Consider the following 25,865-nt stretch of genomic DNA (forward strand, 5'->3'; position numbering starts at 1 on the left):
TTTTATATTATTACCTACACCGCAAAACTATTTCGATGTATGCTCTGGCTTTCCAAATTTACAAACACAGAAATTAATTGACAATAATTAGTATAATATTTTTTCATATAATCATAATAAACAATAAGTATAATAAAAAAATTATAACAAAATTACCTTATAACGAAAAATCGAACGAACTTCTGAATCAAATATGAGAAGATTGTCGGAATGTTGAATTAATTTTTTTCTGTTGAGAGGAGATGTGAGGAGTTCCGAGGGGAAGGGTATTTATAGCCGAGAAAAATTATTATAATTATACAAGATGCGGTACTTACACGTGCCTTACATAATTATATCAGATAAAGCTAAGGCGCGGCCCTATGATCGCGTCGAATATAACCGCTCTATACCCTACGTGGCCTAAGGCGCGCCCCAGGGGCAGCATAAGGCGCGCCTTACCCCACGTGACGTCAAATCAATGTTAAGCGTACTGTAGGGGGCACGCCTTTCTGAAAAGGGTGTTAGATCGAGAAATATAATCTAAACGGTGACTAATCGAAAATATTAAATTAAAAATGTGATTTTTCGAGATAAACGCAAAAAAAAAAGAAGAGGGCATTAGATTTTTAGGGAATTATCTCTGTAAAAACCTAGGGGATAAAAATCGAGTGAAAACAATTTGTAACGGGGGGTTCTTGAACAGAACAACAGAGGGAAAAACGAGTGGAAAGAAAAATCGAGGGTGATCATTTGTAACAGTTTATTCAGCCTCCATTGAAGAATAGCATAACCATTGTAAACGTTGAACATCATACAAGAATAGAATACAGAACAGAGTTTTCTTTGAAGGTATATATCATTTTTTTGTTTAGTTGTTTCTTTTATTTCAACCGAAATCAGCAGTAGAACCATATGGCGTCTAACATTTTCATACTTCAGCAAGCAACCATATACGAAAATCATAAATAAAATAAGTAGATTTCGAGATAAAAAAATATAATAAAAAGCTTTTTATTCCTTTACAATAAGCCATCGCTGTATTTTGAAACAAAACATAAAAAGATAAGTTTTTTTTTTTACCTGAGACGTTCGGGTCTCCTCACGGGAGACTACCACGCTTAGGAGAGGTTACTGTCGCCGATGAACGACGGTTTGCATGTGTTTGTTCTCGGGTATGTGTGTAGCCGAGGCACTGAGGTTGATTAAAGCCTTGCATGGGCAAAACTTTCGAGATAATGTTCTGGAAAAAATTAATTCACGAGATAAAGCACTCCCAAGATTAATTGCTCAAATAAGGTGAAATCCACAGTGTTCATGTCTTCCCGGCGAGCTACAAGAGATTATATGTGCCATGCACGTCCCAACACGCTGGGCATTCGAGGCCATCCGAGAGCATCGAGGCCATCAGAGAGCATCCGAGGCCATCCGACCGAGGGAATCCGAGGGCAACCGAGCGAGCTATGCGAGGGCATCAGAGGGAAGCCGAGCGAGGATAGGTCGCCCGGAGTGCATGGCGACCTACATGGCCGCCCGGAGGGCATGACGACCTACAAGGTCGCCCGGAGGGCATGGCGACCTATGTGTTGGGACGTGCATGTGCCATGCAACACGTTCATTCTCGTGTTGGGACGTGCATATGCCATGCAACACATTCATTCTCTCTGTTTGAGCAAGGGTTTGAGCAAGGGTAGGTCGCCCTGAGTGCATGGCGACCTACAAGGTCGTCTGGAGTGTATGGCGACCTACAAGGTCGGTCGGAGTGCATGGCGACCTACGGCCAACACTGTGGATTTCACCCTATTTGAGCAATTAATCTTGGGAGTGCATTAGCTCGTGAATTAATTTTTTTCAGAACATTATCTCGAAAGTTTTGCCGCCTTGCATGTAGATTATTTGGGTTAGTTCTCACCTTTCGAGACTTTAAAATGAAAAATAGAGATAAATTAGAGGGTATAGTGTTTACCTTTTGAAGCCAACCAGTGAATTCTTTTGAGCACATCCTCCCTTTGTAAGACTAGAAGAAGGATCTTGAGAGTTAAGAAAACAAGGGAGGAACAGAAACATCTGCAAATAAGAAAAGAAGAAAAAAATCGTTTCAAAAAAGAAAAAAAACCTATTCGGTCGAAGGAAAAACACAGAGAAGAGGAACCATTAAAAGTCGAGAGAATACAAGAACGAACCAAAAGTTGTACCTTGCTCTTGAACCTTACCTTTTACTTCGCCAAAGACCTTTGTTTCTTCATCGGAGTCGTGGTACCCTCAAATTGTTGAAGGTTACTCTTCTCCTATTTAGATGTAGGCTTGACGTTGGACTTTAGGGTTACGAGAGAGATGGTTTTGGGAAGTCTAGGATGATCTTAGGTTATCGGGGTATAGAGAGGGGGTTGTGTAAACCATCGTCGCCACCGTTGTATAAGGGGTTGAGGGTTTCGTTCATGTTTTTTTCCTAACGGATGGGAGAGTGACACCGTTGAAGAAGAGAGGAGAGGGGATGGGAGAGAAGAGAATAAGGCTAGGGTTTAGTTTATGTTTAAAATAATAAATATATTAACTCATTAAAACGCCAGTGTTTCAATGGTGATCAACCCATGTTTAGGGAGTAAGGGCTATTTATGTTTTAAGTCCATTAGTTTTGACCCTTTTGTATTTTGGTCCGCAAATTGAGATATTCGAAAGTCTGATTTAATCTTTGAATTGTCGTATGTTACGTTTTAGTCCTAGAGTCGAGTTTTTTATATTTTTAATATGGTTCTTAATTTTCATACACATTTCATTTCGGTCTCTAGTGTGTTTGTTATTTATGTTATTTCAGGCATTTGGTCTTCAAGTTTTTGCATGTTCTATTTTAGTCTATTTGGTTTGTTTAATCGAATTTTGCACTATTTGTACTTCTGGCCTATTACTGTAAAAGTTTTTGCTTTGATCCCCTACGAGTTGTTATTTTATGGTTCCAATGCTTGTAATATTTTGTACGCAAATTCATTGATGCATGTTTAAGATACAAATGCGTGTAAATATATATATACAATTAGGTTTAAGTTTAACTTTAATATACTTGAGTAAATATCAATTGTAATATGTTGAATATTCATTCTTAATAATTATGTGAATTTGCATTGGGGATATTTATTACATGCTATATTTAGATGCTATGGTTACGCATCTGGGGCTTCCGGTGGATGGAAATGTGATATCAGGGATCACGCAGGGTTCCTGGACTATTTTGTGCCGAAAAAATCTATGATGTGTCCCGGAAAATTTTAACGGTGGTCGGATACCGTTAAATTGGTTAAATACCAATTTTTGGGAGTTGAGCGAGGACGCCTCTGATAATGAAGTTAAAATGTATGCATGTGCATGCATACTGCAGTTGATAGGACGGTTGCTGATGCCGGACAAATTGCGCAACCAAGTTCACTGCATGTGGTTGCGACATCTTAGCGACTTTCATCTGGTCGGATCACTCAGTTGGGGCTCGACAGTCTTGGCTTTTTTGTATAGGGAGACGTGTCGAGCCATTGACTACATGAGAAATGCTATCGGCAGATGTCTCCTGCTGCTGCAGTCTTGGGCATTGTATCGATTACCCTTTTTATGTCCCGTTGTGAAGAACTCATTCGTATTTCCACTACTATTGAGGTAATTGTAAAACTGATTTCGTATATTAATTATTTGATACAGCGTATAATAATTTTTTTCATTGAATAGGTGGTCTACTGATAGAAAAAAATCATCAAGAGCTACCTGATGGTTTAGAAAAAATTAGGGTGTTAATCGATCAGAAGGCTGGCACACAGGAATGAATTATAATTTTTAAAAATCGATTTTAGATTATAGTTATATAATTAGATTATTATTTTGATAATATATATATATATTTGTTTTAGTTTGAATGGGTGTCATATTCTACTGATGATGTGAGGACGGTGATCCCACCTGAGTTGAGGAGCCCATCAAATGTTTGGATGACGATGATCTCTTTGATCTGTTATGCGATCGTCAAGTGACACTCCATTGATTGCATGCTCCGGCAATTTGGTTATATACAAATGATCATTTTTGTCGATAAAGTTTAAAAAATTATAAAATACTTATTAAATTTATTAAAAGATTATAAAATTATTAATAAATTTATCTAAATACTATAAAATAATTATTATATTATCGAACTTTTATAATTTATTATAACATTATAGTGACTATTTTGTAATAATTCATTAAATTTAATGACATTTTATAATTTTAAAAAAAAGTAATAGCAAAAATGGTTCTTTGAAGAGGTTAGAAGAGCTTTGAAGACATAAGTCCACGTCTGCGCCAAGAAGAGGATGCGCAGACGTTAGAAGAGCTTTTGTCTTCTAAAAAATAAACGGTTTGCGAAACCCAATGTCTACGCGTAGTCTGCGTGACGCAGACATAAGAGCTTTGAAGACATTGAATAGCGAAAACAAACACCACTTAAATTTTAAGGATTAACCAAAAGAAATCCAACTTACCTTGCCTTGGGTGCTTCACGTTAGAGAAGAAGAAGATGATGAGAAATATCTGGAAACTTTTGTTTCCCAAAACATGATCAATGTGGGTTATAAAATAACCCAAAATAATATTTTTATTCTTTCCTTTGTTCAATGACCTTTTTACCCCTTTCATTCTCCTTCATTTGTTAAATCATCCTACACAATACATTTCAATTAATTCATTCACTTTTCAATTTATCTAATCTAGTCATTGAATTTTTAAATCTTACACTTTAATCACTAACCTGATATTGAGGATGTTACATATATAGTTATTAAAAATCATTACATAAACTTAACATGTGAATTATGCAAATATAAAACAATAATGTTGATTAAAAATTTATAATAAAAATTAATTTAGTTTATAATAAGAATATAACGTTAATGCATATTGGATACAAATTGAATTAAATATATATATATATATATATATATATTACATAATGTAAAACTTTTTAGTTTTACATTATGTAATATCGTTGGATGATGAGAAATCAAAGACTAAGATTAACAGTAAGAAAATGTGAATATATTCACTGGAAAAAAAAAAGAGTTAATCTCAGCCTTTGATTTATCCTCATCCAACAATCCTAAAAAATGTAAAACTAAAAGTTTTACACTAAATGTAAGTGAATCTTAATATATATATATATATTATTGTAAGTAAGAACTCACAAAAATTTTATTAAAATAAAAAAAAATGTATTTAATAATATTAAAGCCCTAACTTTTTGGGGGTGGGGAACTAATATAGCGTCTGATTTTTTTTTTTACACTCAAATATTATTACAAATTACTTTGTTTGCCGACTAAAAATGGCGTTGGTTGTGCAATGTTGGACTTTAGGCTTTATAAATTACGTCATGCCTGTAGCCTCTCGGATCACCTGTGTCAGCAAAAAAGATGAGCAAATCCGACTGCTCAAAGCTTCACATTGCCATGTTTCCATGGGTTGCCTATGGTCACTTCATCCCCTTCCTTCATCTCTCAAATAAGCTGGCTCAAAGAGGCCATTAAATATCCTTTCTTTTGCCTAAAGGGGTTCAACCAAAGCTTGAAAACATGAACCAATTCCCCAACCTCATTCAATTCTTTCTTCTCGTCCTTCCTCAAGTCGATGACCTCCCTCCAGGTGCTGAAACTACATCTGTTGTTCCTTTAAACCACAAAAAGTACCTTGCTTTTGCCGTTGATCAAACCAGAGATCAAGTTGAATCCATCTTCAAGGTTCTAAAACCTGATATTGTTTTTTATGATTTCTGGTTTTGGATCCCTGACTTGGCTCGGCAAATTGGAATTCACCCCATATTCTATGTAGTAGTTTCCTCCATGTCGATGGCGTTAAACACGAAGAAACTAACCAAGGAAATGACAGGTGAAAAGGTGATGGAATTACCTCCTGGTTACCCTTCTTCAACTGTGAAACTCAAAGCTGAAGAGGCTGCTGCAATGTTATTTGAGGCAGAGGATTTCGGCAGCCAACTGTCGTTTCGAGATCGAATAAGGAAGAGTACGATAGAAAGTGATGCAATTGCCTTCAGGACTTGCCGCGAAATCGAGGAACCATTTCTTGACTATGTTGGTAAAGGGTTGGGAAGCCTATTTTTTTTTATCAGGGCCTTGCTTGCCTGAAACGCGGACCCAGCAACTCGATGACAAATGGGTTAATTGGCTAAGTCAGTTCGAGCCAGGGTCCGTTGTGTTCTGCTCGTTCGGAAGCCAGTGTGTGCTGCAGAAAGATGAGTTCCAGGAGTTGGTCCTTGGCTTCGAGTTGAGTGGGCTACCATTTTTGGTAGCTTTAAAGCCACCCCAAGGATGCTCGACTGTTGAAGAAGCACTGCCTGCAGGGTTCCAAGAGAGGGTTAAAGGGAGAGGGTTGGTTTCAGGCGGTTGGGTTCCACAGGAGCAGTTATTGCACCACCCTAACATTGGGTGTTTCGTGAATCACTGTGGGTATGGAACAATGTGGGAGTTTTTGCTTAGTGACTGTCAGATCGTGCTGATTCCTGAAATTCCAGATCAAATTCTGAACACAAGGTTGAAAGTCTATCAAATTGTTTATTTTAAAAAAATTATACGTCGTTGGAGTCATCATCAATTATTTTTGTTAAATATAATAAAAAATCAATAAGTCAGGATTATTGTCAAATTCAAAAGTCGGTTACATATAAGAAGAGTCGAAGCATCTTACAACGCTCAAAATTAATACCTGAAAGGGTTATGTTGTCTCTAAAGATTAAAGATATGGTTAACTAAGGATATATATAAAATGACACAAATAATGAAGCAACAATGGAAAAAATATGCAAAGTAAATAAACATGCATAGAGCTGAGTTGCAGATTATATGATACACGAGGTTGTTAAAGTTCCTGTTAGGTTTGAGTTCGTTTATTAGGCATAAGGTGGCTGGTTTTAGCTGATTAAACATGTTTGATCAGTTAGAGTTAGGAGAAGTTGGATTTACACTGTGTTATTTGAACCTTGTATGAAATTTGGGTAAAACGGATAGTAAAGTGAATTAATTTAGGTTGGATTGTTCAGGTGGGTTTCGATATAGGCCTGACATTTGGGCCAGGACAAAATGAATGCGGATAATTATTACTCTAACTGATAAACCTAGGTTCAAGTCCCGTGAAATGAAGTCAATGGGTCTACTACCAATAAATTAGTTTATATTGTTGATAATTAAATTTTAAATTCTTATTTTAATAGTTAAAAGATTTGTTGTTATTTTTTAAAATCTCGAATTCGAGTATTATTTGTGTAAAAATATGAACTCTTATTATTAAATGATTAAAAGTATTTAAACAAATTTTAACTTATATTAACCTCATATTCATCTGAGAAAAATTCATCTACAATTCAAGTTAAAGATTGTGTCATAATCAATACATTCATTTTTGTAACATTTTTTAATTTATACTATAATTAATACATCTATATTATAAATTATAATTAATTTATTTTTATAAAATAGAAATATCCATGTACTTTTCCATTTTTAATAATGGTTTATTATGTTACAACTTAAATTAATAATGTTTTGTTGTGTAATTATGGGTAGGCAATTCAACGACAGGATGATTATAATAACAATAATAATAAATTATTAATGTCATCACGTTTACAACACTAAACTTTTTTATTAGACCATTCTACCAGATCTGCTGTGCGATGGTTTTTAAATATATGCAAATTTGTTTGCCGCCTTATTTCTCAACAATTCTTCGATTTTCGAGATAATGCTTTTAAAATAGGCTTAATATAAAAAATTAAGAGTAAAGTATATAAATAGTCTCTTAACTTTTAGGGAGTTTGTATTTTAGTCACACAACTTATAAAACTTATAATATAATCATCTAACTGTTAGTTCGTTACATATCGTTACCTCCATTATATTTTCGCTGACATGGCAGGTATTCGTTAACCCACCCTCTCCTCCTCCTCCTTCTTTTTCCTCATTTGAAAACCCTAACCATAAAAAAAATCCAAAAACCAAAAAATTTGCAGCACTAACGTTTGCAGTAGACAACAGAAAACAAAATTTGCAGAGCAGAAAACACAGATGACAAAGTCTATTCTCATAAGCCTATATATATGGCTAAAAGCCTAAAAAATACATATAAGCAGAAATGCATATCTATTGCCATCTCTCGAATAAGCCCTTTACATAGACCATGCCTTTTTCACTAAGCTTAGTTCTTTTCTCAATTAATCTACTTGCTGGTCATCTCCTTGAACAACAACCTCGGACATGGTCCCGTCGTCGGCAACCAACATCTTCACTTTGATCTGCCCCTTCCTTGATGCCCTCTTCCAGTAATAAGGTCCTGCCAATGGACTTAGAACAGTGATCCAGAACCAGTTATTCTCCACATCTGGAAATGTGATGGTGAGCACAAGGGCAACACTTGCAAGTCTGATGCAGGTGCAGAATATCAACAATGCTGCTTGTCCTCTGCTTGGAACCATCATTCCCTCGAACGCGATAGTCTCTCCCCTATCGTTGACCACGAAATCGTTGCTAGTGAAGAAAGATAAAATCTCAGCAGCGTTTGATGAGGGACCATAATCCAGGAGCAGAGATGACAACGAGACCAAGAGAAGTGTAATAGCTAGACAAGGAGTAGCCCGCGGTGTCCGCAACAAAAAACATGGAATTTGGGTTTTGCAGGTAAAGTTGAAGATTGTCCGTTAGAGCAGAAGATGAGACGATGGTTTAGTGCAAAGCGGTGTCTGTGGGAGGGGTTGAAACTCGCGGCGACCATGGGTGGTGAAGGTGGTTGTTGGTTCTGAATTTGGAAGGGAAGGGGAAAGAGTAGAGAGGCTGCGGATGTGGCGATAGTGTCTTTGGCTTGGGAGCATCTATTTGCAGGAGTTTTGAGGCTTCATCCATGACCTTTTTCAATGAAGATCGAGATGTAATCATGGTCCAGGAAACACCATTTGTGAATACTAGTATCTCTTTAGCTAGTCCAGGTTCCTTAACTAAGGATGGTAGCTGTGGTTCAACAATAATTCAGGCCTCAGCTAAATCTCTGGATCAATTTTCGTTTCATCCAATGTGAACAAGTCTGAATGAAGTTCCTTCCGTTTGTGGATCCAAGACAATATTCACTCAATTTTTGAGTTTTTAATTTTTTTTTGGAGGTTAGGGTTATTAGAAGGAGAAGGAGAAGAGAGTTGACGGAAGGTTAACTTAGGTAAGTGGAAAACTAACAGAGGTAATGTCTGGAGCATAAATGAAAACGAACTAAAAATTTAATGATTGTATTGCGAGTTTTAAAAGTTAGGTGATAAAAATGCAAGTTTTCTAAACGTTTAGGGACTATTTATATACTTTATCCAAAAATTTATTTAAATTATATTTTTTCTCATTTAAGTGTATATTTTTTTATCAATTTAAATATCTAACATTAAAATCGATATAAGTATATACTTTTATTAAATAACATATTTTGTATTTGTATAATTTTAAAAAATAAAAATATTATCATTTTTAGAAGAAAAAAAAACCCCAATCTTTTAAAATTACAAAAGATCTCAAAATACTATAAACTTCAAATACCCAAACTCTAAAATCCATGATCTTTCCCTCCGTCGGCCACCAACGACGTCGCTGCCGCCGGCCGAAACCCCCACGTTGTTGACCGACCACCCTTTAACCGGCTCTACTGCAATATAATTCACAATCTCTCCAGTTGAATGACTTCTCCTTCCAATGCACGAAAGCTTCAGCTGTTTTTGATAAACCGCGACCATCAAAGCTTCAGTTATTACTTTGATCAAGGGGCTTTTTTTATATGATGAAATTGGTTGGTTTGTGTCAACAGATCCATTCATTTGAATCTGCAAAGCTTGCTAGGACCTTTGATTTAGTCAAAAGGGGAAGGATATGGCATGGTGCGAGTGGATTCCAAACTGTTAGGGTTGCAATGGTCTTCCGCTGAAGGAATGAAGGTGGGTGGTATTGGGGCGGTGGAATGGTCGGGAATGGTGGTCTGCAAATGCTTTATAAATCAGGTCCTGTCTTTAGCCTCTGTTTCAGCCAAAAAGATCTGATTGCTAAAATCTTCCTTCACATTGCCATGTTTCATTGGGTTGCCATTTTCTTCGTTTTATATAATTTAATATAATCTACCAATAATACTTAATTAATTCGTGCTTTCCTAAATAGACCAATAATGTTAAGGAATAAAACCATTTTTTTAATGAATGGCCAAAATCAAAAAAACATAAAATATCATCGGTATAGTTTACCCCTTTTTATTATACCAGATCTGCTGCGCGGTGGTTTTTAAATATATGCAAATTTGTTTGCCGTCTTATTTCTCAACAACTCTTCGAGATAATGATTTTAAAGTATATGCAAATTACGTAATTCGCCAAATAAAAAATGGCGTTTAATGTGCAATGGTGAAATTTAGGCTTTATAAATTAGGGACAGTGTTTAGCCTCTGGGATCACCCGTGTCATCAAAAAAAATGAGCAAACCCGACTGCTCAAAGCTTCACATCGCCGTGTTTCCATGGGTTGCCTATTGTCACTTCATCCCCTTCCTTCATCTCTCAAATAAACTGGCTCAGAAAGGCCATAAAATATCCTTCCTTTTGCCTAAAGGTGTTCAACCAAGGCTTGAAAACATGAACAATTTCCCCGACCTTATTCAATTCTTTCCTCTCCTTCTTCCTCAAGTCGATGGTCTCCCTCCAGGTGCTGAAACCGCATCTGTTGTTCCTATGAACCAACAAAAGTACCTTGCTTTTTCCGTTGACCAAACCCGAGATCAAGTTGAATCCATCTTCAAGGTTCTAAAACCTGATGTGGTTTTTTATGATTTCTGGTTTTGGATTCCTGACTTGGCTCGCCAACTCGGCATCAGTCCCATATTCTATTCAGTGGTTTGCTCAATGGGGATGGGGTTGGGGTTAAACGCTAAGAAACTAACCAGGGAAACCACGGTAGAAGAGGCGATAGAATTGCCTCCTGGTTACCCTTCTTCCACTGTGAGACTCAAAGCTGAAGAGGCTCCTTCATTGTTGTTTGTTGTTGAGGATTTTGGGAGTGGACTTTCATTTGATGAACGGATAAGGGTAGGTTTGATAGAAAGTGATGCAATTGCCTTCAGGACTTACCGTGAAATCGAGGGACCATTCTTGACTACGTAGCTCAAGGATCTGGGAAGCCAGTTTTGTTATAAGGGCCTTGCTTGCCCGGAACAGAGACCCAACAACTTGATGACAAATGGGTTAAATTGCTAAGCCAGTTCGAGCCAAGGTCTGTGGTGTTCTGTGCATTCGGAAGCCAGAGTCAATTGCAGAAGGATGAGTTCCAGGAGTTGGTCCTTGGGTTCGAGTTATGTGGACACCCATTTTTGGTAGCTTTAAAGCCACCCAAAGGATGCTCGAGTGTTGAAGAAGCCCTGCCTGAGGGGTTCCAAGATAGGGTTAAGGGAAGAGGGTTGGTTTATGATGATTGGGTTCCACAACAACTATTGTTGCACACACCAAGCATTGGGTGTTTCGTGAACCACTGTGGGTATGGAACAATGTGGGAGTTTTTGCTTAGTGACTGTCAGATCGTGTTGATTCCTGAACTAACAGATCAAATTCTGAACACGAGGTTGATGGTGAATGAACTGAATATTGGTGTTGAAGTAGAGAGAGATAAAAACAGGCAGGTATCAAAGGAGTCATTGAGTGAAGCCGTCAAGTTTGTGATGGACAAAGACAATGAAACAGCTAATATGTTCAGGGCTAACCATGCCAAGCTGAAGGAAACACTTTCCAACAAAGATCTTCAAGAACAATATATCAACAATTTCATTCAAGCTCTAAAGATCTTGTTAAAAGGAAGTCTTAAGATGCAAAACAAGATGGGTAAACTACACAAATACCCACTAATGTTTGAGTAAATTTTCATTTTACCCACTGAAGTTTTAAAAATAATAAATCGGTCCCTCGCTATTAATAGTCCTTGTTGTGAGTGATAGAAAATTGATATGACACATTGACCATTTGACCTGCCATTTGATTCCCCTCTAACCCCATTCCTATCTCTTTCCTTCTTATAGTGAAGAAACTCATCACGATGGCAAACTCTTCCAATAATTGATCTATTAGTATCATTGACATTTTTAGATGCTTGATTGTAGTATTTCAACAATGCAGTCTTTGATAATGAAACCTTGTCTCCATTAACTATCACCCGAATGTTATTTTTCCACTTTCGAACAATCTCTCTTCTAGAATGCTTCTCAAACACAACAGGAGTCAACTTGTCTTCATTGCAACCAGCGGTGCATTCACATGTGATTTCAAGGTCACCATATCTATGATTGGTACACCCACGTGCCATTTCTATAAAATATATTCCTTTCTTCAAGCCACTGATAGAGATGATACCAAACAAACCAACACAAACACACGCACGCTCAAACACACTTCTCCTTATTAGGTTTCCCAAAAAGAAAGTGAACCCAGAAACCCTAAAGAAGAGAGAAATCGAATATAGGTAATGTTGAGATGAGATTTTATAACAACTCTTGGTCTACAGTACTTACAAATGCTCATCTCATTCAATCCAGGTGTAGCCCCCGAGTCGACTCGCATTTTCAACGAGTTATCTAAAGCAACTATCGTTTCTGTCTCTAGACCCAACACCGACGATATCAACCTCATACTTTTGTCTTACACCATCATGTTTTGATAGAAACATGCAAGTTTTTCTTTTTGATCAAAATCCTTATTTCTCCAATTTGTTTGAAATTTTGAAATTCGAATGATAACTTTTTCCTACTTTTGGTTGTTTTAATTTAAGTGACGGTTATTAAAGAAGGCTTCACACATTTTTTATTTGCACTTTGCTTTGAGAAAATGATTGTAATCGAAGAAATTCATGAGAAGCAAGAAAATGTTTATGTAGATATAACGACAGTGTTTATATTAATGGTTAAAGAATGGCTTCAAAATCTAGGAATAAGAGACCAGATACATAAGTCGGTTCTACACGAAAATGATGAACTGGATGAAGATATTACATCATGATGGGTTAAGGGTCTCTTTTCTTTCTTTTCTCCATTCTCACATTTATTGTTTCCATTCTTTTTATGCAACAAAAACAAAGAACAACCATTAATAATGAAAAAAAATAAAAAAAGATGAAACAATAAGAAGGAAAGAGAGCAGAATGAGGTTAGAGGGGTCAAATGGAAAGTCAAATGGTCAATGTGTCACGCGCAGTTAACATGCCACGTTAGCTTTCTGTCACCTACATTAACTGTTGTTAATAGTGAGTGGCTGATTTGTTACAAATCGATAACATTAGTGATCAGTTTGTTACTTTTGAAATTTAAGTGGAGAAACATAACTTACTGAAACATTAGTTACTACTAGTGTAATTTACCCATTTCTTTTCATGTATTAGTATTGGTATCGTAATAATGCTTTTTTAGAGAGTGAATGTTATCATATTATAAAATATAAAGACATGTAGTAATCATACATCTATACAAATAAAGATATCCTTTCTTCATTCCAAGGGCAAGCTTTGACTACAATGAAACCATGACTTTGGTATAATTTGAAATGCAGAAGTTATGTGTCCTAACGTGGCATGATTTGAAGAAAAGTAATAAAGATTACTTGCATTATATTAGATATGGCTGATCAAATTATGCATTCCAAAGTGATAAAACACAACATCAAAAGTCCATAGTAATCAAATACAACATCATAGCTATAAATGAAAGAGGAACTAAAACACCCTAAGAACCATGATAAAGGCACTGAAATCAAATCAAGGAATTTAGGTAACCCTGTTTTTCTTTTGACTTCAATCTCAAAACTGGGGGAAGCTAATGGATGATAGTACAACAAGGAAAGTTTTTGCTTAATGAGATGGAGATTTGAGGAAACTCAACATCATATAACAATTAATCAGAACAGCAAGCCAAGTTTCTTGATGGCAGAAACGTCATCTTTGGTTCCGACATTGACGGTTTGTCCTTTAGGCAATGCTGCAGGATCATCCCTACTTCAAGCGCCTTTCGACTTACGACATGATAGATTTGAGTCAGCACTTCGGTGAATGCATTCTCTACGTTCAGGGACTCAAGGGCAGATGTCTCCATAAAGTAGGTGTTTTCTTTCTCGGAAAATGTTTTGGCATCCTCTGTGGAAACAGAACGCAGGTGCCGTAGGTCTGCCTGTTACCGACAAGCATAATCACAATATTGGAGTCCGTGTGATTTCGTAGTTCCTTCAACCATCTCTCCACATTCTCAAATGTGATGTGTCGGGTGACATCATAGACAAGCAACGCACCAACGGCTCCCCGGTAGTATGCACTTGTAATCGCTCGATATCTGAAAAAATATATAAACAAGAAAACACTCTGAAAAAGCGCATGGAACATATCTATTTTGAGGGTCAACCTTTGACAACTCAAGCTTCTGTAGAATCATTTATCTTTTACAGGCACCAATCACTTGATTTCAAGGAGAGACAACACTGAATGTTCATTTCATGCTCTACAAGTTCTCAATGTAGATTTTATTTAATTGGAAAGACCTTGGGTCAGTCAATATAGAAAATTAATAACACCTAAAGTTCTTACATTTAAAATTTGTAACTTAACCAAACATATGATATGTAGAACCTAACTCTGGTACATATTCTCCAGAGAAACACCACTGAGAAAATATCCATTCAGCTAATACAGAACATCCGAGAACTCAACACGAGCCTTCTTTTAACAGAGAGGCTAAACAAGAACTCGTTACAGACAAATCCTTCTAAAATAAAGTAAATCGATCGTAGGTTGGATATACAAATGATATCATCTTCAAAAGCCTATTCAAAGATGGTTACTAATATAGTTGATGATTCAACTAGGACTTTGAAGAGAAGTAGGTCTAGTTCCACCTTTCATCAATAAATGAAGCTGTAACCTTTATCGATCAGACCGAAATGCATACGTATGTAGCTCATTTATTAGTAAGCTAACTATGGATTTTTTTGTATATAACATAGCACATGTGAACTAGTCAAGAAAAGTAGTCTTTCAAATATGCTTAAAATTAGACCATACCACTTCTCACCAAATTACCAAAATCCAAGTCCTCATGCTTCATATAAAGGAAAATTCTGAATGCAGTTTGCTTCTACATTTCTTAGCAACCAAACAAAGAAAAAAGAAATCCTAGGGCTTCCCAAACCTATATTGTAGTCTAAAAGCACCCTCTTTTCCCAAATCCTAATAAATTCAATCTTCTATCCACTCCCTAAACTGTTCAGGTAGCCCTAAACCTTTCAAAACAACAAGGAGGAACTTCCAGCTTAAGGAGTCAAAAGCTTTCTGTAAGTCAGTTTTAATTGCACACCTAGGTGAGATGGAACCCCTACCATAACCTCTAACAATCTCTTGAGCCAAGAGGGTTTTATAAAACACTGAGCAACAAGATATATGCCTAAAATCCATGGCTTTACAAGAATTGGGTTGCTTAGGAACTAAAACAAAAGCAGTAGAATTAAAAACAGACAATATTTTAGAGGATTCGAAAAAATACCTCACTGCAGCCATAAAATCTGCTCCCACAATATCCCAGGCAAATTGGAAAAACCGAGCTGTGTAACCATCAGGGCTAGGGGCCTTATCCTTGCCTTGACTCCCAATGGCCACCCTAACTTCATAACTTGTGACAGCCTTAACCAAATCAACATTGGCACCTACAGGCAAGGCATAACCCAACAGGTCACTTAGGAAAATGTCAGAGCACCATTGCACATTTCTATCTTCAGTACCAAACTGCCTTGTAAAGTGATTCACTAATTCATCAACCATTAAATCAAAGGTACCCAGCTTATTACCCCCTCATCAATTAGCACTCTTATAGTATTCCTCTTCCTTTTAACTATAACTTGAGAATGGAAAAATTTTGTGCACTGGTCTCCATCAAGCAGCCATTCAACTTTTGCTTTCTGCTGGTAAAACAACCTTTCTGCTTTTTCTAAGTCAATGAGCTCAAAGTAGATTTTTCTCTCTTCTGACATATCACCTGGACTTCCACCAGTTAAAGTCACAATCTGTTTTTTCTCTAACTGTTCCCTCTTCTTAGCAACCTTCCCAAAAATGTTAGAATAACACCTTTTATTAAAATCTCTCAACTCAGCCTTCAACCTCTTCATTTTGCAAAATAAATCTTGCATGGGGTCACTCTGCACAACCTCAGCCCAAGACTTCGCAACAACTTCCTTGAAGTTAGGATGCAATGCCCAGAAGTTGAAAAACTTACAAGGCTTGGGCCTTGAAGAAAGGCTATCATGAGAGTACCAAGTAATAACCATGCTATGGTCAGAAACTCCAAGGGCTTGAAATTCTACATGGGAGTTAGAAAAACCCTCACACCAGTGATCATTCACTAACACTCTGTCCAGCTTCCTAGCCAGAAACCCCTCTTCATGCTTATTTGACCAGGTGAAGACTGGTCCAAAGAAAGGGTAGTTCACTAACCCTAAATTAGTCATACAATAAATCCTTCATTTTTGAGGAGAGGTGTCCATCCTCAAAGCTAGAACTTTCCACAGCTTCAGCAGTAACATTAAAATCTCCCCCAACAATCTAAATATTACTTCCAACTAAAGTGCTTACCTCATAAAGCTGATTCCACAGTTCCTTCCTTATGGCTCCACTATTACTTCCATACACAGCAGAAACATAGACATTCATGCCACATAAAATGCCTTGAATTGTAATAGATTGATCAACCACTTTCAAAACAAAAAACTGTAGATTCTTCTTCCATAGGATCTAAATCCTGACATTATCCAGGCAACTATAATTCCAACAGTAGTTCCAATCAGAAGTAAAATGCGCAATGATGTCTTGAGCTTTATTCTCCCTTATTCTGATTTCAAGCAAACAGAGAATTTCAACTTGCAACTTCTCTACATGATCCATGACATTTCTTTGCTTTTTGGGATGATTAAATCCCCTTACATTCTAGAAAATCACAGTAATGAGGTAGGAAAAGTGACTACACCTGATAAGATGCATATTAGACATATATTATATGATATTTTCCTCATATTTGAATAACTAAAATTGCTTAAATCATGGATTTTGATTATATTTTGTATTTTGTGGATTAGGTTGAAGATTTGGATAAAACAAGTTCAAAATCTAATGATTAGCATGATCTTCACAAAATCCCCAAATTAAGGAAAAAAAATCAGAATTCAAGAAGTTGGCAAGACCAGAAAAGGTTTTCGCATAAGGCGTGGGCACGACTTATTCATCCAGAGCTATCGCAGAAGAAGTCTTCAGTTAAGGCGTGGGCGCGCCTTACCAGTCTGTATAACCCTAAATTAGGGTTACAAATTTACAAGGGAAAAATAGTTTAATGGCGACTGAAAGACTATTTTGAATTATTCTTATCTTTAGAAAAGGATGAGGGCATTTAAAACTCCTATTTTTATGGGATTTTCTTTAAGAGAAACTTCCTTATCTAGAGTAGGAAAATCCTTATAAAAGGGGAGCTAGGGCATGAAGTAGTTTATCAAGTTTTCATTAAGTTTTCTAGTTTTTCTTTTGGTTTTCTTTCAATTATGAGTAGCTAAATACTTTTGTTCCAACTGAAGGATAATTGAAGTTTTGGTTCTTCAAGGATTGTGAGATCTAAATAATTTTCATTGTTCTTTTACTTCTTTGCTATTTATATATCTTCTGTTTTTATGAAGAATTATTGTCTTGATTGATTGTGCAAATGATCTGTTGTTCAATTATCAGGTTAATAAATTGTCATTTAGAACATTAAATCTGTAATTGTTTAAACGTTTTAATACTAGTGGTAAAGTAACATAGTTGATTTTGATTATGTTATGAAGGTATATAACCTAGTATAAATGAATCGAGCTTGTGTATTCGTTGGCTAGAATTGGTGGTCCCTCTAGTGATTAATGTTGTTGGTGGATTAAATCTTAAGAGCTTGTCTAGGGTTGTTCATTAACTAGGGAAATAATCAAAGAGCTTCTCTTGATTATCGAGAAACTAAGGAGAGACAGGTTGTTAGAGCTTCTCAATAACCATAACCAATTTAGTGAAAAGTAAAAGATTTTATCATTGCATCTATGATCAATTCTCTGAACCAATCCTGAAATTATATCTTTAGTTGGATATTTGCTTGATATTGATTTCTCTAAATTTTTAGTTGATTATAATTGTTTTTTCTTTTTATTTTTCTCAATTCCAAAACCCCCTTTATTTTATTTAATTTTCATTAAAAATAAGTCTGCCCAATCCTGGTGGATTCGACCTTGCTTTTCGCTACTACAATTTATATTTCTCAAAGCAAGTATTATTATTTGTTGGATTCGACACCCACCAAATATTTGGTGTCGTTGTCGGGGATTGGTGTCATTTAGACGTATTTTAATGCCCCGTTCTTCTCGTGCAGGTGAACTCCAATACGATCCTGAAATCGAGAAGACTGCTCACAGGTTAAGAAAATAAACTAACTTGCGCAACAAACAAGCTTTCTCTTCATCATCCCCTGAATCAGAATATATACTCAACTTGGTTGATTCATCTAGCGATTCTGAAATAGAAAGAACAATGGCCAACGAAGAAAGAACTCTAAGAGAATTGACTGCACCAAATGTGAATCAACAACCGCTCTGCATTGACTACCCAGCTTTGGAGGTAGCTTTTGAATTAAAATCTGGTTTGATTCATTTGTTGCCTACTTTTCATGGACTTGAGAATGAATATCCTCATAAGCATTTGAAGGAATTCCATGTGGTATGTTCAAGTATGAGACCGCAAGGAGTGACTGAAGAGCAGATAAAACTGCGTGCTTTTTCATTCTCGCTAGCTGATAGAGCTAAAGATTGGCTCTTCTATTTACCCCCTGGTTCTGTGACTACTTGGGCCAATATGGTGAGGATGTTTTTTGATAATTTTTTCCCTGCTTCAAGAGTCGCTGGCATTCGAAGGGAGATATGTGGAATAAAAGAAAAAGATACTGAGACCCTTCACGAGTATTGGGAACGATTCAAACGACTGTGTGCCAGCTGCCCTCAACATGGGATTTCTGAGAAACTTCACATCCAATATTTCTATGAAGGACTTCTATCCATGGAGAGGAAGATGATGGATGCAGCCAGTGGAGGTGCCATAGTGAATAAGACTCCTCACGATACTAGGGAATTGATCTCCATCATGGCCGCCAATTCACAACAATTTGGCTTTAGGTAAGACACATCTTCAAGAAGGGTGAATGAGGTAGGTTCATTCTACATTAAACATCAATTATTGCATCTTACCTCCATTGTTCACAACTAGTTGTAGGAAAAACGCAGTAAGTGAAAGCTTGTGGGATATGTGCTGCGATCGGTCACCCAACTGACATGTGCCCTACACTTCAAGATGATTCTCATGAGTATGCCAATGCAGTTGGAAGGTTTCCCGATCCTCCACAAATAAAATACGATCCTTACTTAAATACTTATAATCCAGGATGGAGGGATCATCCTAACCTTAGCTATGGACCAAGACCATCGTAATTCCAGCGTTTTCCACTTGAGCAGTCTTCTTCAAAGCCAGGTATGTCTCTAGAAGAAATTGTCAAATCACTTGCAACTAATACACAACAATTTTATCAAGAGACAAGAACAAGCATATAAAATTTGGATAATCAAATGAGTCAATTGGAATCCTCCGTGAGTCGGTTAGAATCCCAAGGTAAGTTACCTTCACAAACCATTGTTAATCCAAAGCAAAATATTAGTGCAATCACATTGAGAAGTAGAAAGGAGTTGAAGGAACCTAGTCCATTGGCACATGGGAGAGCCTTAGAGGAAGAAACTGAAAAGGAAGTTGTTGCTCCTCAAAATCAGAAAGACCAACCTAAAGGACTCAAAAGCGAAAAATTGAATGAATTTATCATAGAACCTCTTTTTCCCTCTAGATTCGCTAAATCCAAGAAAGAAGCAGAAGAGAAATAAATTCTTGATACATTTCACAAGATTGAGGTAAATACTCCTTTACTTGATGCAGTTAAACAAGTACCTCGATATGCTAAAGTTCTTAAAGAATTGTGCACCAACAAGAGAAAGCTCAAGGGTAATGAAAAGGTAAGTATGGGGGAGAATGTTTCAGTTGTCCTCCAGAAAAAACTACCCCTCAAGTGTAAAGATCCAGGTATGCTTACTATCCCTTGTAAACTCGGTAATGTTAGGATTGAGAGAGTAATGTTAGATCTAGGAGCCTCAATAAATATCATGCCTCTTTCTATTTACTCATCTCTAAATGTTGGTCCTTTAAAAGAAACAAGAGTGATTCTTCAACTTGCTGATAGATCTAATGTATATCCTGAGGGAGTTTTAGAGGATGTTTTGGTGCAAGTTAATGAATTGGGTTTTCTTGCAGATTTTCATGTGCTTGATATGCAATAAGATGATTCTTCTAAATCAACATCAATTTTGTTAGGAAGGCCATTTTTGTTAGATTCTTCTAAATTCAATATTTATGATGCCATGAGATATCCTAGTGACGTGTCCTCTGTTTTTGTCATGGATGTTATTGACCCTTTAGCACAGGGAACTTTTGATCAAAATGAAGATGACAAGTTGAAAGATACACTCAACATGAATTTCACTTCTGAAATATTGCAAAGAATCGAGAAAAAGTTTGTATTGGATCTTGATTTGCAAGATACAATCCAAGAACTAGAATTACTCAAGCCCATGAGGTATGATGTATCTTATATTGAGTAACCTCTTTCTCACACCAAGCTTCTTCATTCTCTTGTGCAGGCACCAAAATTGGAAACGAAGCCTTTGCCAAATCATCTGAAGCATGTATATTTAGGAGAAGAGGAAACTATTCCGGTGATCATTCCCAACAAACTCTCTCGCTTGGAAGAAGAAAAGTTGATTCGAATGCTTAGAGAGTACAAGGAAGCTATTGGGTGGAGAAAAGATTTCTCTATTTATGAAATACAAAGTTTGGATACGTGTCAAATATTTAAGGTCGATGATCATCGCTTCAAACCTTTTTATAAAGGTTCTTTGGTACATACTATTGGTCAAACCATTTTGGAGTACCCAACTTAGGATGATTAAGAAGCTGCGACGTCTAGCCAAAGACGTTAAAGAAAGGCGCTCTTGGGAGGCAACCTAATTTTTCATTTTTCAATTTCTATTTTCGTTGTTTTTATTTTCAATTTTATTTTTATTTTATTTTTTCCTTGATTTTTCGGAGTGCAATTAATCTTGTTTTCCTCTTTAGGTCAGAAGATGAATTTTTGTAACCCGCGGGTACGCCTTACAAAAGCAGAATTATTCTTAAAGTCTCTCACTATCGAGAATATGTTTTTTATAAGATGTGTCCACGTCTAAACTCAACAACACTTCTGGTTTAGGAAACAAGATTCAAAGAAACTTTTTAATATATAAATATGCCTCATCTTCTCTTTATTTTCTGTGTTTCTTCAGAAGAATGCGCGCCACCAGCCGTCCTTCGCGCTCTACCCGACCCACGTCACCGCTCAGACCGAGAACCAACCCAGCCGAAGAACAACACCTTCACCCCCAGCTCGTGACAAATATCGTGGTTGATGCTCAACATTTTCAGGGGAGTTTTCTACTCTTAATCTTTTATGGTTTTTGAGCATCTATTTTTGATACATTGAGGACAATATATGGATTAAGTGTGGGGGAGAGTATTTTATACATGGTTTTGCTTTGAACATAATTTTACTTCAATTTTTTTGAAAAAAAAACAAGTATGCTTTAGTTCTTTTTTGTGATTTTTCTCTTTGAAATTCTAGATTTTTTCGATGTTTATCCTTACATGATTTGGATTGTTGTGAATTATCGAATTAAGTTAAAGCATAATAGGGGATTAGCTTGAGTAGTTGAATTCTTATTTATTACACACTGGTTGATTACTCTTGATGACTGATTGAATGAAAAATGTATGGGAGTTAATACATGTTTACCCTTTTTTGTGAGTTTTTGGTCAATGAGCACTCATTTTTAGCATGCTCAATTTCTTGATTGAGTGATTGCCATACATAATTGATTTTTCTAGAACTTGCTTTGCTATACATATCGAAGACCACATTTTAGAATTGGATGCATCAAGAATGATAAGGGCATTTAGGTGAAACCACTTTTAGCTTTCGTAAAGATCATACCCTAATTATCATCCTTAAAAAGCCAATTTTGAGCCTGAGCCTTTTTGTTTGAAATTAACCATGGTACAAGCAAATAACAAATCCTTTTTGTTAATTTCCCATCTTTTGAACCTTGAATTGGAGGATTGTATGAGCTTCTTCACATGAGAATTCAAATTATCTTGAGAAGATCGGAAGATGTTGAACTATAGTGATTCGAGTTACAATCTCTTTCATTGAAAAAAAGAAGAAGTAAATTTGTGCAAAGGAAATAAAGAAATAGAGATTGTGCAAAAAATGTTATGTGGCTTGAAGAGAACATTTGAGATTGAGTTCCATGTCGATAAGTTTGTATGACTCCTTCGATAAAACTGCTCAAATTCCTTTTCTACCAAACTCACCTAAGCCCCATTACACCCTGTTTAAGACCCTGAGATTTTTATGCATTCAATTTATTGACTAGTGGTGGGGATGTGATAGGTTAGCAAGCCTATGGTAAAAATTTTCTATGTTTTGGCTTGAGAGTTTATTGACACCCTAAACACTTCGAGCGTATTGAGTGAATCCAATGTGAGGGTATTAGATCCCACTGTATTTTGATTTCAAAAAGATTGATGGAGTGATCATTCATGTGTGTTGGTTTATGAGAATTTCTTCTACGAATTGCTCGTTCCTTACTTATGTCTAGATTTGAGTCTTTAAGACATGCCAATTTTGATTTTGGAAGGATGAGCAAAGGAAAAAGAATGATTGATGTCGAGAAGAGTTATGAATTTGAACTATTGTATGCTTGAGGACAAGCATTGGTTTAAGTGTGGGGGAATTTGATAAGATGCATATTAGACATATATTATATGATATTTTACTCATATTTGAATAACTAAAATTACTTAAATCATGGATTTTTTTATTATATTTCATATTTTGTGGACTATGTTGAAGATTTGGATAAAACAAGTTCAAAATCTAATGATTAACATGATCTTCACAAAATCCCCAAATTAAGGAAGAAAAATCGAAATTCAAGAAGTTGGCAAGACCAGAAGAGGTTTTCGCATAAGGCGTGGGCACGGCTTATTCATCCTGAGCTATCGCAGAAGAAGTCTTCAGTTAAGGCGTGGGCGCGTCTTACCATTCTGTACAACCCTAAATTAGGGTTACATATTTACAAGGGAAAAAGAGTTTAATGACTGCTGAAAGACTCTTTTGAATTATTCTTATCTTTAGAAAATGATAAGGGCATTTAAAACTCTTATTTTTGTGGGGTTTTCTTTAAGAGAAACTTCCTTATCTAGAGTAAGAAAATCCTTATAAAAGGGGAGCTAGGGCATGAAGTAGTTATCAAGTTTGATTAAGTTTTCTCTAATTTTTTCTTTTGGTTTTCTTTCAATTATGAGTAGCTAAATACTTTTTTTTTCAACTGAAGGATAATTGAAGTTTTGGTTCTTCAAGGATTGTGAGATCTAAATAATTTTCATTGTTCTTTTACTTCTTTGCTATTTATATATCTTCTATTTTTATGAAGAATTATTGTCTTGATTGATTGTGTAAAGGATCCGTTGTTCAATTATCAGGTTGATAAATTGCCATTTAGAACTTTAAATCCGTAATTGTTTAAACGTTCTAATACTAGTGGTAAAGTAACATAGTTGATTTTGATTATGTTATGAAGGTATATAACCTAGTCTAAATAAATCGAGCTTGTGTATTCGTTGGCTAGAATTGGTGGTCCCTCTAGTGATTAATGCTGTTGGTGGATTAAATCTTAAGAGCTTGTATAGGGTTGTTCATTAACTAGGGAAATAATCAAAGAGTTTCTCTTGATTATCGAGAAACTAAGGAGAGACAGGTTGTTAGAGCTTCTCAATAACCATAACCAATTTAGTGAAAAGTAGAAGATTTTATCATTGCATCTATGATCAATTCTCTGAACCAATCCTGAAATTATACCTTTAGTTGGATATTTTCTTGATATTGATTTCTCTAAATTTTTAGTTGATTATAATTGTGTTTCTTTTTATTTTTCTCAATTCCAAAACCCCCTTTATTTTCTTTAATTTTCATTAAAATAAGTCTACCAAATCCCTGTGGATTCGACATTGCTTATCGCTACTACAATTTATATTTCTCAAAGCAAGTATTATTATTTGTTGGATTCGACACCCATCAACACCTCCCACTTGCTCACTAGTCCTCTTTTTTTATCCAGGAAATCTTTCTTTTTGTTTTCATTTCTTGCAATATATTAACTACACCATGGGATGCAAGCCTAGGCTTCTTCCCCGCTCCCTCAACCTCTTCCAATAAAGACCTCGAGACCTCAAATTTATTGGTAGAACCAATACCAGATGAACCCTTCACTATTTCACCTTTTTTCCCCTTACCTCTTCGATGTGATACAGGGTTAGGAGGCAATGAAATATCAGCCTTAGGGAACATACTACAACTAGCCTTATCCTTAACATTACTCATCTTTAAATTCAACCCAACTGCTGGCTGTTCTTTAATGGACAGCACACTAACCCCCACATTATCCATAATACTATCAACAGGGTTAGAAGGCAAAGAAACATTGGCCTTAGCATTCACATTGCCATTAGACTTATCCTCTACAATACTCAGCGCCAAAGACTTACCAGCAACTGACTGCTCCTTAATGGACAGCTCACAAACCTCTACAACAACTGAGCATTGCCCAACATTAAGAGTCTGCCCCTTAGCCTCAGCCACTGTCAATCCCATAGCAACTTCCTCCTTCTCTCGAGTCATAGAACCCAAATTATTTCTAGAATCCTTATCTTTGACTCTTTATTCCCTCTTTCCTTCACCACCACCAACATTGCAAGTCTTATCTGAATGCCCAAAAATTCTACACTTAGAACAGCATGCAGGGAACCAAGGAATGACTACCTTCACAATGCAAACTGTCTCATCTTGCAGCCTAACATCAATCAATCGGGGCAACCGAACACCAGCCTCTACTTCAACACAAACCTTGGCAAATTCCAGCCGCTCCTTAGAAGCTGTAACCGAGTCCATGTACAAAGGCACACCAAGGGCACTAGCTATATAGCTAATCCCTTTCCTGGAGAACAACACTAATGGCACATTGAATAGCTGGATCCACACAAACATCATTTCCAAATTAAAATCAAGGCACTTCAGGTTTGGTTCCCACTTCCTCAGCACCAACGGTTTATGTTGGAAGTGCCAGGGACCATTCTCAAGGACCCAGTCACGACTATCACTATTCCCAAAAGAGAAAACGTAAAGATTAGAACCAGCAAGACTAACATTAGTTGCCAATTTCCCCCACACTATTTCTATCAGCTTCTGCAATGAACTAAAATTGGGCGCTGATCCAATAAATTGCCCCACTAATGAGAACTTCCACTCCGAAATCCCTTTCTCAAACACATCATTCGGAGGAACCACCGTCGTGAAACCCTCACGACACTCCGGGGGAAAGAAATCTAGCGACTGTTCCTCATCACCCGCGAACAAACTCTTCCAATCCATAGCCCAAGCAGTCACCTGGAATCCATCACGAGCAAATCACACAAGCTAAATCAGCAAGAACCAGGAAAAAAAACCTAAAACCCAAGAATAATAGGCCAGCTATCGAGAGAGAAAAAAAGGTTATTCCCTGGAGCAGTTGAGATTGATTAAATATGATTTCATTAT

At 36.4% G+C, this 25,865-nt stretch overlaps 3 pseudogenes; 2 read left to right on the forward strand and 1 right to left on the reverse strand.

Moving 5' to 3' along the window:
* Positions 1 to 5,374: 5,374 nt before the first annotated feature.
* Positions 5,375 to 7,099, forward strand: LOC120127745 (annotated as a pseudogene).
* Positions 7,100 to 8,144: 1,045 nt separating this feature from the next.
* LOC120127746 lies at positions 8,145 to 8,723 on the reverse strand (annotated as a pseudogene).
* A 1,763-nt stretch (positions 8,724 to 10,486) lies between these two features.
* Positions 10,487 to 13,050, forward strand: LOC120127747 (annotated as a pseudogene).
* Positions 13,051 to 25,865: the final 12,815 nt, after the last annotated feature.

The sequence above is a fragment of the Hibiscus syriacus genome, unplaced genomic scaffold (assembly GCF_006381635.1).
Source record: "Hibiscus syriacus cultivar Baekdansim isolate YM2019G1 unplaced genomic scaffold, ASM638163v2 tig00110472_pilon, whole genome shotgun sequence".
Taxonomy (NCBI): domain Eukaryota; kingdom Viridiplantae; phylum Streptophyta; class Magnoliopsida; order Malvales; family Malvaceae; genus Hibiscus; species Hibiscus syriacus.